Here is a 14,606-nt window from a genome sequence, read left to right on the forward strand (position 1 = left end):
AGACTATGATTGCAGCAGGACTGCTTGACATATAGTATTCTTCCTCAGATACTTGACCTTCAAGTATCTGGCCTTTAGTTATCGTTCATAATGTTTACCCTCATCAATGCTGCTAAAACCTTTATCCTCATGATGTTTTACTCTACACTTGACATCTATTGCACTTCTGTCCGTCCTGAGAGAGGGATCCCTCACATGTGGCTCTGTCAGAGATTTCTACGTATTTTTACCCTGTTAAAAGGGTTTTTAGTAGTTTTTCCTTACTCTTGTTGAGGGTTAAGGACAGAGAATGTCACACCATGACAAAGCCCTATTAGACAAATTGTGATTTGTGAATATGGGCTATACAAATAAAATTTGATTGATTGATTACTGTTAGCATCAGAGTAGCAGACATGTCCCACTACAGTTCCAGACGCCACACCAGCTCCTGCAAAGAAGAGGGTGACTACAGTGTATGCACACACATACGATGCAATTTATGGGCCAACAGATAATTTCACACGTTTTTGCCATTCACGCACACATTCATACAGCACACGGCGGCTGTGGCTGAGGGGTAGAGTGGTCGATCCCCAATCTGACCCATCTGCACACCGAAGTGTCCTTCGGCAAGATGCTGAACCCCGACTGGCCCCCCATAGAATAACTAAGTGCTGCGAATAGATGCACTGTATGAATGTGTGTGTGAATGGGCAAATATAGAACTGTACTGTAAAGCGCTTTGAGTGGTCATCAAGACTAGAAAAGCGGTATATAAACAAAAAGCCATTTACCAAAGGCATTTACCACATATATGCGCATACTTTTTATAAGAAGGGGCAATTTGGGGTTCAGTATCTTGTCCAAAGAAACTTGCATGCGAAATTTGGGAGACTAGATTCAAACTTCTGACCTTTTGGTCAGACGATGACCGCTCTACCCCATGAGCCACAGCTGCCCACGACTAGGAATACAAACTATTACCATTCTCCACCCAATCTTCAGGCCACAAGCGTTTACAGGAGTAGGCCACAAGTAGTCTGATTTGTTAGATTTGGCTGCTGAGGTTAATCATTGTGATCAGGCACCTAAATTTTGATTAACTTGAAATTCTTGTCTCTGTTACTGACAGGTTATGCAAGGGAAATGTGCAATGGTTTTCCCAGGTAGGCTAAGAACAACTTTACATTGCTCAAGGCAGCCATGAAAATATGTTTTAGCCATGTGACAATGGGTATTAGAGCAGGGCTAGCTTTATTGGCTGATGCCAGCAGCCGAACAAGACAGCTAAGGAGTTTGGGAATGCTTTGATTAGGCTGGCCAGTAGAGCATATACCACTGCGGATGACTTTACCCTTGATATGTTGGCAAGATAGACCTGGTTCGGCACTAGCCTTTATAAGGCCTGGTTGAGAGGGCATGCTGGAGCCTGCTGAATCAGTGTTTCAAAATTGCAATGTCATGTTTACCATGATCATTTCAACGTGGAACAGGGCATCTTGCCGATCGAGGTCATAAATGTATTGAATGATGCTCTCACCTTGAAGGGGGATGTGAAAGTAGGTATGGTGTGTATGGATATTGATGTGGGGTGTAAGGAAGAGTATCTGGGTTTGACAGAGATGGAGAGTGTGTCACATTTACCCTGCAAAGCTGCTACACTGTTAACAAATCTAAGGTTACACCAGAATGATTTTGAGGCCCTTGAATTGATACCCAACCGTGATTTGCTTTACCCAAATTTATCAGTATTCAAACACTCGACAGTCAACTCTCCCTTACTGCCAACACGCCTCTGTAGATTCATGCTGCACAACTTCAGGAGAATATGTCCCCTTCTCACTCAGAAGGCGGCGCAGGTTCTGGTCCAGGCTCTGGTCATCTCATGCCTAGACTATTGTAACTCCCTCAATTCTCTCAAATCGCTTATACTTCCTGAGGAGACGCAAGAAGTTTGGCATGGCTGCAAAAACTTTAACAAACTTTTATAGGTGCAGCATTGAGAGCATCCTCTCAGGCTGCATCACTGCCTGGTATGGTAGCTGCTCCGCTGCTGATCGCAAGGCCCTGCAGAGGGTGGTAAAGACAGCGGTGCGCATCATTGGCTGCCATCTCCCTTCCGTGCAAGGCATCTACAGCAAGATGCCTTAGAAAAGCACTGAAGATCATCAAGAAACCAGAAGGGTGGCTGTGGACTTCTCACACTGCTGCCGTCTGGCAGACGTTACCGGACTACCAGACTCACAAACAGCTTCTTCCCCCACGCCATTAGGCTTCTGAACAATCAACACTGACCCTCTGAACAGTCACCATGTACATTCTGCTCCCCCACTCATAAAAATACACTTACTTCACATATATTCATTTTATTTAATATTCCCCACTTCTTCACCCTGTAAAGTGCTGCTTCATTTAGACTTTGATTTGACTATATTATATGTTATACATATATTCATATTATTTAATTTAATATTCCCCCATCCTTCAACCTGTAAACTGCTGCATCACTTGATATGTGTTATATGTTACGATGTTATGTTAGATAGTATGTTATTTGTCTATTTTGTAAAGTTGTCTACTGCTCCGATGACATGTCATTGGTGCATGTGACAATAAACTTTGATTTGATTTGATTCATGGCAGCTCTACCTCCTCCGTTCCCTTCACTGGTTACTAGTGACTGCACGCATCCGTTTTCAAAACACTAGTAATTGCGTATTGTAGTGAGTGTTGCTGTTTGATTGTAGTGAGTGTCGCTGTGTGTTGGGAGGGGGGAAGAGAGGAGAGCGAGTGATTGTACCTGAGATGCGAGTAAGTGACTGCACCTTGGGTGGGGGAGGCTCCTAAAGGTGGTTAAAAAGAGCAGAGTGAGCGGACGCAGGCTCTCAGGTGGTAGGGTGAAATTCCTGCATCAGATAGAGTGAGGAGTAGCGGGGGAAACAGGATTGTCTGTGTCCGCTCAGTGTTCCCCACAGCAGACCTTTACTGAAGCCGGACCAGCGCTAAAGCTCAGTAGGGTCTCGAACCCCGGGAGAGTTAAGTGGTTTTAATAGACTTATTTCTTGTGTAATGCGTGTCATGTAATTTATGTTAAATGTTATTGATTTTAAAAGGACCGGTGTTTAAGTGAAGGTTTGGACCCCAAAGCAGACACTAAGAGGTTGTTGGTGGGTAAATGAGTTTTATTTACCCACCAAGTTTATTTGCCGGTGAAGAAGAAGTAGGCTGGAGTGGCAGGGTGCTGGCTGGCTTGAAGATCCTGGCAGAGTAGAGGATGAGGAGCCGAGCGGTGAGGCACAGGATCGTTCTGGATTCAGTCTTACCGCACAAGGATTAATGATCCAGTCGACCTCGAATGGGCCAATAAACCTCGGCGTCAGTTTTCGAGACTCTGTCTGGAGAGGAAGATCCCGGGATGACAACCAGACCATCTGTCCAGGCTGGTAGTCCGGAGCTGGGGTGCGGTGACGGTCAGCCACTCGCTGATTGCGAGCGGCTGTGCGGACGAGGGCTGCCCGGGCCTCGCGCCAGACCCGACGAGCACACCGGATATGTTCCTCCACGGATGGCACTGCCACGTCAGTCTCCTGGGATGGGAACAGAGGAGGTTGGAACCCATTAGCTGCCATGAAAGGAGACATACCTGTGGCGGAGCAGACCAGGGAGTTGTGAGCATGTTCAATCCAGGAGAGGTGTGTGGACCAGGAAGCTGGATGTCGAGCTGTGACACAACGCAGGGCCGCCCCCAGATCCTGGTTTACCCATTCTGTCTGGCCGTTGGTCTGAGGATGGTAACCTGTCGAAAGGCTGGCCGACGCCCCCAACCCCTGGCATAACGCCTTCCACATCCTGGGAGAGAACTGCGTACCCCTGTCCGAAACGATGTCCACGGGGATGCCATGAAAGCGTAAGACGTGCGTGACCAGCAGGTTGGTGGTCTCAAGGGCGGACGGTAGCTTGGATAGAGGGATGAAGTGAGCCGCCTTGGAGAATCGGTCAACCACAGTAAGTATCACAGTGTTGCCTTCAGAGGGAGGTAGGCCTGTGATGAAGTCGACCGCCACATGCAACCAAGGGCGGTGAGGGATGGGTAGGGGACGCAGTAATCCGGCAGGGGCTTGATGTGATGCTTTGCTCCGGGCGCAGACAGAACAGGCAGTGACGAATTCCCTGGTATCAGCCGTCATGGAAGGCCACCAGAACCGTTGTTGAAGGAGGGCCAGTGTCCTACGAAACCCAGGATGGCTGGCAATTCGGGAGGCATGTCCCCATTGCAGGACAGGGGATCTCACCACCTCGGGAACAGACAACCCTGTGGAACCGGCTGGTGTGGCAACTCTGCTATAGTCCCGGATAAACCTGCGGTAGAAATTGGCAAACCCGAGGAACCTCTGCAGTTGCTTCCTTGATGTAGGAGTGGGCCAGTTGGCCACTGCCATAACCTTGGCAGGGTCGGTCTTCATTTGCCCCTTCTCCACAATAAAACCAAAAAACTAACAGAAGATACATGAAACTCACACTTCTCCGCCTTAACATATAAACGATTCTCCAGGAGTCTCTTAAGAACTAAACTAACATGTTGAACATGCTCCTGGAGGTTGCGGGAGATAATCAAAATGTCGTCTAGATAAACAAACAAAAAACAATTCAGCATGTCTCTTAGCACGTCATTAATAAGGTTCTGAAAAACTGCAGGGGCATTTGTGAGGCCAAAGGGCATCACCAGGTACTCGAAATGTCCAGGGGGGTGTTGAACCCCATCTTCCACTCGTCCCCCTCCTTGATTCTCACCAGGTGATATCGATTTCGGAGATCCAACTTCGTGAAGGGGTCTGAACGCAGAGTCAATGAGAGGGAGGGGGTACTTGTTCTTAATAGTAATGTCATTGAGGCCCTGAAGGTCAATACAGGGGCGCAGCAACTTGTCCTTCTTTTCAACAAAAAAGAAACCCGCCCCAAACGGAGATGATGATGGACGAATTAGTCCAGTGGCCAAGGAGTCTGTAATATAAGTTTCCATGGCAACTCTCTCCGGCTTAGATAAGTTATATAACTTACTGGAAGGATAGGGAATGTTTTGAATCAAATCAATAGAGCAGTCGTAGGGTCTGTGAGGGGGAAGAGATAGAGCGCGGTCCTTACTGAACACCTCCCAGAGGTGATGATGAGCCAAGGGCACGGAGCTGACGTCCACTGGCTTGGGAGGTGACGGTGTGGAAGAAAAGGTTGACGGGATGGCGGAATGCCGAATGGTTGAGAATGGAGACGGTGGACCAGTCAATGTGAGGGTTATGCAGCTTTAACCAGGGGAGCCCTAGCAGTACTGGGGAAGCCGGAGATGGAATTAAAAAAAAAGGATATCATTTCACGATGGTTACCGGATAGCATCAGGTTAACGGGCACCGTGCTGTGGGTGACCTGAGCTAAGAGCCTGCCATCTATAGCAAAAACCCTCTTTGGGTGAGAAAGAAGCTGACAGGGGATCTTAGCCTTGGTAGCAAAACTAGCGTCAATAAAATTGTCATCCGCCCCCGAGCCCACTAAGATGGACAGGGAACGGGAGGTCTGATCCCATGACACAGTACCTTTAATCGTCAAACTTGGAGGAGACGAACATACAGAGGACTGGCTCACCAACGCTCCTCCAGTGGTTGGTGAGCCCCCCCCTTTTGGCAGAACCGGGCAGTGCACCCGCAGATGTCCATCCTGCCCGCAGTAGTAGACACAGAGACCATGGCGCTGACGACGTTGACGCTCCCGTGGAGTGAGTCTCGTCCTCCCCAGCTGCATGGGTTCATCGGGACCGGGAGAGGAAGGAGCGGTCCGAGGAGGCATCCTGTCGGGACATGATGGTGTAGGTGGAGAGGGCGTTAGCCCCCGCTGAGGAGGGCTCATTGTCCGAATCACGGGAGGGGTGTGACTAACTCTCCCTGATCTCTCCCTGCGCTGCTTGTGAAGACGAGAATCTAAACGAATTGATAAAGAAATTAACTCGTCTAGTGAGGTGGTCTCATCCCGAGCGGCTAATTCATCTCTCAACTCTTCCCTCAATCCCCAGAGAAAAACCCCCTGCAACGCTCTCTCATCCCACCCGCTCTCAATCGCTAGGATACGGAAGTTAACGGACTGTTTAGCTACGAAGTCTTCTCCCTGCCGCAGCGCCAGGAGCCGGCTACTACCCTCCTTGCTGCGCAGAGGGTGATCAAACACCTTAAGGAACTCCTCGGAGAAGGAGGGAAACGAAAAACATACCGGTGAGTTATTATATGAGAGAGCTACAGCCCAAGCCGCTGCTTTCTCTGACAGGAGACTCATAACAAAAGCTATCCGCGACTTGTCTGTAGCGTAAGTTAAGGGCTGCTGCTCGAAATCGAGGCTACACTGAAAAAGAAATTGTTTACCTGACCCTGACTGACCAGTAAACCTAGCGGGTGTGGGGATGAAGGGTTCCCTGGGCTGAGTGGAAGAAGAGCCCGGCGAAGCAGCTGGAGGAGGTGGTGGAGCAGGATCCGGAGCCGGGGCTGGAGCGTGAGACGACGCTGTCAGCGTGGTGAAGTGAGTAGATAATTGTTTCATCCGGCCGCTGATCCAAGCCACGGTGGATGTTAGGTTGGTAAGAGCCTCCATTACCTTGTTTAAGGCCACCTCGTGCTGCCCCATACGATTTCCCTGGGAGGAAAAAGCCAGTCTGAATTTTTCCACGTCTGCGGGGTCCATGTTTTGGCCAGATTATTCTGTTATGTTTAACCTTTGTGTCGTGTTCGGGTCAAATCTGACCAATTTCCATTTCGATCAATCATAAATATTGTGTTTTACATTTTATTGTCTCAAGGGCTTATGATATCCTCCACACTAGGCATTTGAACATTTACAATTGCTGATCACTACTTTCATTGAATTTTGAGTTGTTTAGTCAACTTTGTAACACCTGTGGTGTTCCCGGTCAAAAATGACCGCCATAGGAAATGAATGGGTGACCCTAGATTGTGTTCATTCATCAGATAGTACACAACCACAAATCCACCACCACCACCACACGCACACACAAACACACCTACACGCACACACACACACACACAAACACACCTACACGCACACACACACACCTACACACACACACACACACGCACGCACGCACATACACGCACGCACACACACACACACTCCACCCCACGTGAACCCCTTTCAGACTGACCATGTGTCCTCTCTTTCCCGTGCTTATGTGCCTGTCCCCCTACGTGAACCACACCTTCCAGACTAAACGTGTAACACTTCAAAGTTACCAATTAGGTGTTTATTATGGGAACCTGGCTCTTTCCCGGGCTAATGTGTCCATCCCCCCACGTGAACCACACTTTCGATACAAAACGTATGATATCTTCTCACAGATCCCCTATATATAGCTTGCTTGTGCATTGCTCTTATTTTACTCTGAACACAATGAGTCGGCGCCCGATCAGACGTTTTTCTGTCAGAGAGGCTCTTGACCTTTTTTTTCAAACTGATGAAGACGGGATTGGAGTTGAACCAGAAATAGAGGAGGATGTTTCAGAAATAGAAGCAAAAGATCCTGATTTTGATCCAGACCATCATGAGACCGAACAGTCAACATATGGCGAGGAAGAGGCCCCTGAGGAAGAGGCACCTGGGGAAGAGGCCCCTGTGGAAGACACACCTGAGGTGACATTCCAGTCCACACCAGCCTCTTGCAGTCTGGTGAGGAGTCTGCAAGCCCCAGCCACGGCCCTGGCCACTCTCCCCCCAAAACAGGGGCAGAAACGGAAGAGATGCAAGCTATGTGCCCCTAGAGACAATAAGACAAGTCTTACATGTTTCAAATGTGATGCCTACGTTTGCAAGACACACTGTGACCTGATTGCAAAATGCCACTCCTGTGTCTGAACACACACACACACACACACACACACACACACACACACACACACACACACACACACACACACACACACACACACACACACACACACACACACACACACACACACACACACACATAATGTGTTCATGTTGATGTTCTGATGTTCTGTGAATTTGGTCTCTGTTTTGATTTTTCTACAATAAATGTTAATTTTGGAATACAACTTTCAATTTCTGTGTCTATTCACTGCAGTTATTCATGTAACCAGTAGTCTGAGACATTGTTTACAGGTTAAAAGGGAGTTAAATACAATTTGGTGACGATCAATGGTTTTTGTGTTAATGTAAGGGCAGTTAAAACAGGCCGGTCAAATTTGACCGGGAGCACCAAAGTAAGGGGGGAGAAACGAACACGACACAAAGGTTAAGTGAAGGTTTGGATCCCAAAGCAGACACAGAGAGGTTGTTGGTGGGTAAATGAACAGAGTTTATTTGCCGGTGAGGAAGAAGTAGGCTGGAGTGGCAGGGTGCTGGCTGGCTTGGAGATCCTGGCAGAGTAGAGGATGAGGAGCCGAGCGGTGAGGCACACGAGGGTTCTGGATTGAAGAGAAGCACAACGGTTAGAGTACATCCAAATGACACAAAGGTCGAGAGTTCCTGCTGCGCACTTGCCACCATAGTAGACGGAATGATCTGGCGTCGAAGTGATGAGACAACCAGGCTTATATGGAAGGGATGATTAGATGGATTGGAAGCAGGTGTGCCTCGTCCTGCTGCAGCCACGAGCCAGCCACGCCCCCTGCCACACACAACACACAGGGAGAAACAGAATGGAAAGAGGAGAACACAGCAAAACCATACAAAACAAAACACAATCACCACAACCGGCTTATTGCAGAGTACTGGGGTGTAAACAGCTGAAGGACCTTAATCAGATCCTCAGGTGCCTTTGTATGTGTCCTGATAGCATATGTGAGTTCATGGTGGGATGTGAGTATACTGTGGTACAATATAGTGTATTGTGCCCTGAGGGGGTGTAGTTCCTGTTTGAGTTGCAGTTCTGTATTAAGTTGCAGTGTCCTAAGAGTGTGTAACTCTATTGTGGTGTGTCGGAATGGAAGTGCCCTTACACTAGTTTTCTGCCAATGCTGAGGGCACTTTGGGGGCAGTATAGGACTCAGACAGTGACCGATTAACCCTGTGTGCAAAGCTGTGGCTATATGAACTAAATAATAAAGGTTGTGGCAACCTTTCACTATCACCGCTTTCCCTCACGCTACATAAGGAAGTTTGTATTTGTTGGTTAGGATCCAACACACGCCTTGAAAGTGAGTAAAAAAAACTACTTTAACAGCCAATGGTGAGGCGCACAGTAAAATAATAGGCTCCTGCTCAGTAAATCCTGAAAAGAAGTGCCTGGAAGAACTGTTACACCTGGATGGAAAATGTAGTGTGAAGCCGTTGATGATGTAGTTAACAAACTATCTATCTCAGTGATTTTGAAGAGCAGTGGCAAGTACATTCACGTTAACATTAATTGTTTGTGCGGCTACTTTCCCCGGCTGTTTCTGCTAGCATAAATATGCTATACTCCGCCTCAATCTGCCAATCACCAAGTATTTGCTTCTTTCTTGTACTCGACCAGGTAAAATCTCAGAATATAAACACAATCTTTGTAGAAAGAAGTCAGACCGCACCAATCAAATCTCAGGATCTTGAGTTACATCCTACATTACCTGCTCCTGCCCCTCCCGTTAGCATAGCATACACTCAACATAACTTCTTCCCAGCATCGGTTGCTTTAACGCAACGTTTATATCCAGTCTATATTATTATATTACATTACATGTCATGTCATGTCATTTGGCTGACGCTTTTGTCCAAAGCGACTTACAATTAGTACACATTTTATGAGGGGCCATTTAGGGGCTCAGTATCTTGCCAGATGGGGAAGAGTGGGGATTGAACCGGCAACCTTCTTGTTGGAGAATGACCACTCTACCCCGTAGGCCACACCGCCCGCCTATTATATTCCTATACCTCACTACTAAGCTAACAAAACATCATGCCATCCATGCCTTGTGACTGTGACTCACGTCAGAAAGCAGATAAAAAGATTGCTGACCTTAAAGAAGACATCGGCATCTTTCGGATGAGCTAAAGAACAGAGACTGCGTCTTGAGAAGCTTCATCAGCTTCAATCTGTTCTGGGGGTGCTCTTCCTTCTTCACAAACGATGTGCTCCATCAAAATGCGTTAGGCAGTCAAATGCTAGCGGCTAGCATTCTTTTGTATACTGTTGTACATTCTGCTGCATGAGACTGACTGTTCTGTGTCAAGACACACCCCCTAGAAACATCTTGCTTGAGTGCAGCACTAAAAGGCCCCTCCAGCCACCAAACAGGAACCGAAAAATATGATATTTAATTTTAACTCATCTCATATTGGCAGCGTTCATGAACCAGTGTTAAGCATCCTTAACTTATATGTTTCAAAAAACGAAAGACCAAAAAATGTTTTATTAACCATCACAAATCCCATCCACATTCCCAGTCAGCCACAAATCGCATCAGGTTTTAAAATTCTGTCCCACTCCCATTCACCAGGTACTTATTATTCCCCTGTTATTTAGAATATGCAAAACAAAAAATATATAAATACAGTTTGCAGTCCCAATCACCTAATCTCTGTCAACATATGAATTGTATGGCTAGAGCCAACCTGTGAGACTGGCAATCCTAAATTATAATTTGATTGGTAAATAATGAAGGGGAACCGATATTTGGTTCTTCCTCGATGGTGCGCAGGCGTAGTCCACCCTCTTGGCACTGGAATCAGGAAGTGATGAGGAGCCGCTCTCAGTCTCGATCCTCCTCTGATAGTGGCTGGGCAAATCTTCACATAAACAAGCCTTGACTCAGCTGACGCCTTGTGGGCCGACCCAACAACACCGATGTTGTTGTTCATTGGAGTAAGAATATTGTGTTCCTGCTCTATCGGTTGTATGTTCTGTTTGTGTAAACATGCGCATCCTCCAAACAAAACAACGCCTTTCTATCTTGCCTCCTGAAGCTGGGGTAGCTGTTTGAACTCTGTGTGATGTTGAATAAATCTAAGGGAGTTATGTTTTAACCCCTTAATGCCAGAATTAATTTCCAATTATATAAACAAATAATTATTTGTGTTTTTGGCTGTCATACAGATGCTAAATTAATTAGAGATTGTTAATTTCAATATAGCATATACAATAGATAATAAATTTAGGTATGAGGCAAATTTGCGACATTAGGCATAATGGGGCATACCCTTAATTTAACACATTTTCCAGTCTCTGGTATGTAGATTGATGCCGCTTTTGCTTGAAATTGAATAACAATATATGTTTCTCTACAATCATTGCTGTTCCATCATCACAGTATTTCAAATACAGCTTAATACCTCAAAATAACTTTGCTGCACAGTCCCAAGGGGCTAGTATGTATTTTCCACTCCGACCACTAGATTGCGGCAGAGTGCTTCCAATACCTTCCTAGGTATGTGTAGTATTTGCACCATCAGGCACAATCGTGACCTCGGCGGCATTAAGACCGGAATGGGGTTTGAGGCAAATTCGTGACATTCGTCCACAAGGGGTTAATATAAAAAGTTAGAAATGAGATCAAGTTAAAGTACAGTGTATTGAATGCAACATATTCCCAGTCTCACAACAGACAGTGGCTCTTATCAGACCTCTTATCAAGAAAGGTGTGAGACTGACCAGCGATGTGACGCACACACACACACAGTCTAACCAACTTCAAGATTAATACCAAGCAGCAATGGTTATAATAAGTCAGAATCAGAATCAGAATGTATTTATTGCCAAGTAGGTTTACACCTATAAGGAATTTGCTCTGGTTATTGGTGCATACAATGAACATGGACCATAAAAACATACAAACACAATAAATACAAAACACATAAGAAAGCAATACAAATAAACAATATATATTTACTCACTATTTACTTCTTATTTACTCCCTTTTTCTAATATTTATACAAAGCAACATTTATTTAGACATATCTAAATAAAATATATGTACTAGATAAAAGATATAAAAAGTGAAGTAAAAAGTGAAATGCAAGACAGTGAACAGTGTCAGATTGCAATATGCAATATGCAATTTCGTCATCGTCATCGTCATCCGCTTATCCGGGGTCGGGTCGCGGGGGGAGCAGCTCAAGCAGGGGGCCCCAGACTTCCCTTTCCCGGGCCACATTGACCAGCTCTGACGGGGGGATCCCGAGGCGTTCCCAGGCCAGTGTTGAGATATAATCTCTCCACCTAGTCCTGGGTCTTCCCCGAGGTCTCCTCCCCACTGGACGTGCCTGAAACACCTCCCAAGGGAGGCGCCCAGTGGGCATCCTTACCAGATGCCCGAACCACCTCAGCTGACTCCTTTCTAAGTAAAGGAGCAGCGGCTCTAATCCGAGTCCCTCACGGATGACTGAGCTTCTCACCCTATCCCTAAGGGAGACGCCAGCCACCCTTCTGAGAAAACTCATCTCGGCCGCTTGTACCCGCGATCTCGTCCTTTCGGTCATCACCCAGCCCTCATGACCATGGGTGAGGATAGGAACGAAGATCGACCGGTAGATGGAGATCTTTGCCTTGCGGCTCAGCTCTCTTTTCGTTACAACGGTGCGGTAAAGCGAACGCAATACCGCCCCCGCTGCTCCGATTCTCCGGCCAATCTCACGCTCCATAGTACCCTCACTCGCGAACAAGACCCCGAGGTACTTGAACTCCTTCACTTGGGCTAAGGACTCATTTCCTACCCGGAGTAAGCAATCCATCGGTTTCCTGCTAAGAGTCATGGCCTCAGATTTAGCGGTGCTGATCCTCATCCCAGCCGCTTCACACTCGGCCGCCAGCCGATCCAGTGAGTGCTGAAGGTCACAAGCCGATGATCCAATGAGGACCACATCATCCGCAAAAAGCAGTGACGAGATCCTCAGACCACCGAACTGCAACCCCTCCCCACCACGACTACGCCTCGATATCCTGTCCATGTATATCACAAACAGGATTGGTGACAAGGCGCAGCCCTGGCGGAGACCAGCACCCACTGAGAATAAAACTGACTGGCTGCCGAGGACCCGAACACAGCTCTCGCTTTGGGAGTACAGAGATTGGATGGCCCTGAGGAGAGACCCCCTTACCCCATACTCCCGCAGCACCTCCCACAGTTTCTCCCGGGGGACCCGGTCATACGCCTTCTCCAGATCCACAAAACACAAGTGGACCGGATGGGCATACTCCCAGGCCCCCTCCAGGATCCTTGCGAGAGTGAAGAGCTGGTCCGTAGTTCCACGTCCGGGGCGAAAACCGCATTGTTCCTCTTCAATCTGAGGTTCGACGATCGGCCGAACCCTCCTTTCCAGCACCTTGGAGTAGACTTTACCAGGGAGGCTGAGAAGTGTGATACCCCGATAATTGGTACACACTCTCTGGTCCCCCTTTTTGAACAGGGGAACCACCACCCCGGTTTGCCACTCCTTTGGCACTGTACCCGACTCCCACGTGATGTTGAATAGGCGTGTCAACCATGACAGCCCCTCAACACCCAGAGCCTTTAGCATTTCTGGCTGGATCTCATCAATCCCTGGGGCTTTGCCACTGCGGAGATGTTTGACTACCTCAGTGACCTCCACCAGGGAAATTGACGACGAAACACCATCAACCTCGAGCTCTGCCTCCAACATAGAGGGCGTGTTATTCAGATTCAGGAGTTCCTCAAAGTGTTCCTTCCAACGTCCGACGACCTCCTCAGTTGAGGTCAACAGAGTCCCATCCTTACTGTACACAACTTGGATGGTTCCCCGTTTCCCCCTCCTGAGGTGCCGGATAGTCTTCCAGAAACACTTTGGTGCCGACCGAAAGTCCTTCTCCATGACCTCTCCGAACTTCTCCCACACCCGCTGCTTAGCCTCCGACACGGCAGCAGCTGCAGCCCTTCGGGCCTGTCGGTACCCTGCAACCGAGTCAGGAGTCCTCCAGGATATCATATCCCGGAAGGCCTCCTTCTTCAATCGGACGGCTTCCCTGACCACCGGTGTCCACCAAGGTGTCCGAGGGTTACCGCCCCTTGAGGAACCTAAGACCCTGAGGCCACAGCTAGCCGCCGCAGCTTCAGCAATGGAGGCTTTGAACACCGCCCACTCCGGCTCAATGTCCCCAACCTCCACAGGAATGCCAGAAAAACTCCGCCGGAGGTGTGAGTTGAAGATACCTAGGACGGGGGCCTCCTCCAGACGTTCCCAGTTCACCCGCACTACTCGTTTGGGCTTACCAGGTCTATCCGGAAATTTCCCCCATTCCCTGATCCAACTCACAACCAGATGGTGGTCGGTTGACAGTTCTGCCCCTCTCTTTACCCGAGTGTCCAAAACATGCGGCCTCAGATCAGATGACACGATCACAAAATCGATCATTGATCTTCGGCCTAGGGTACTCTGGTACCAGGTACACTTATGAGCACCCTTATGTTCGAACATGGTGTTTGTTATGGATAATCCATGACTAGCACAGAAGTCCAATAACAAACGACCGCTCGGGTTCAGATCAGGGAGGCCGTTCCTCCCCACCGCGCCTCTCCAGGTATCTCCATCGTTGCCCACGTGGGCGTTGAAGTCACCCAGCAGAACTACGGAGTCCCCTACTGGAGCCCCATGCAGGACTCCATTCAGGGTCTCCAAGAAGGCCG

This window comes from Pleuronectes platessa, chromosome 1 (assembly GCF_947347685.1).
Source record: "Pleuronectes platessa chromosome 1, fPlePla1.1, whole genome shotgun sequence".
Classification (NCBI taxonomy): domain Eukaryota; kingdom Metazoa; phylum Chordata; class Actinopteri; order Pleuronectiformes; family Pleuronectidae; genus Pleuronectes; species Pleuronectes platessa.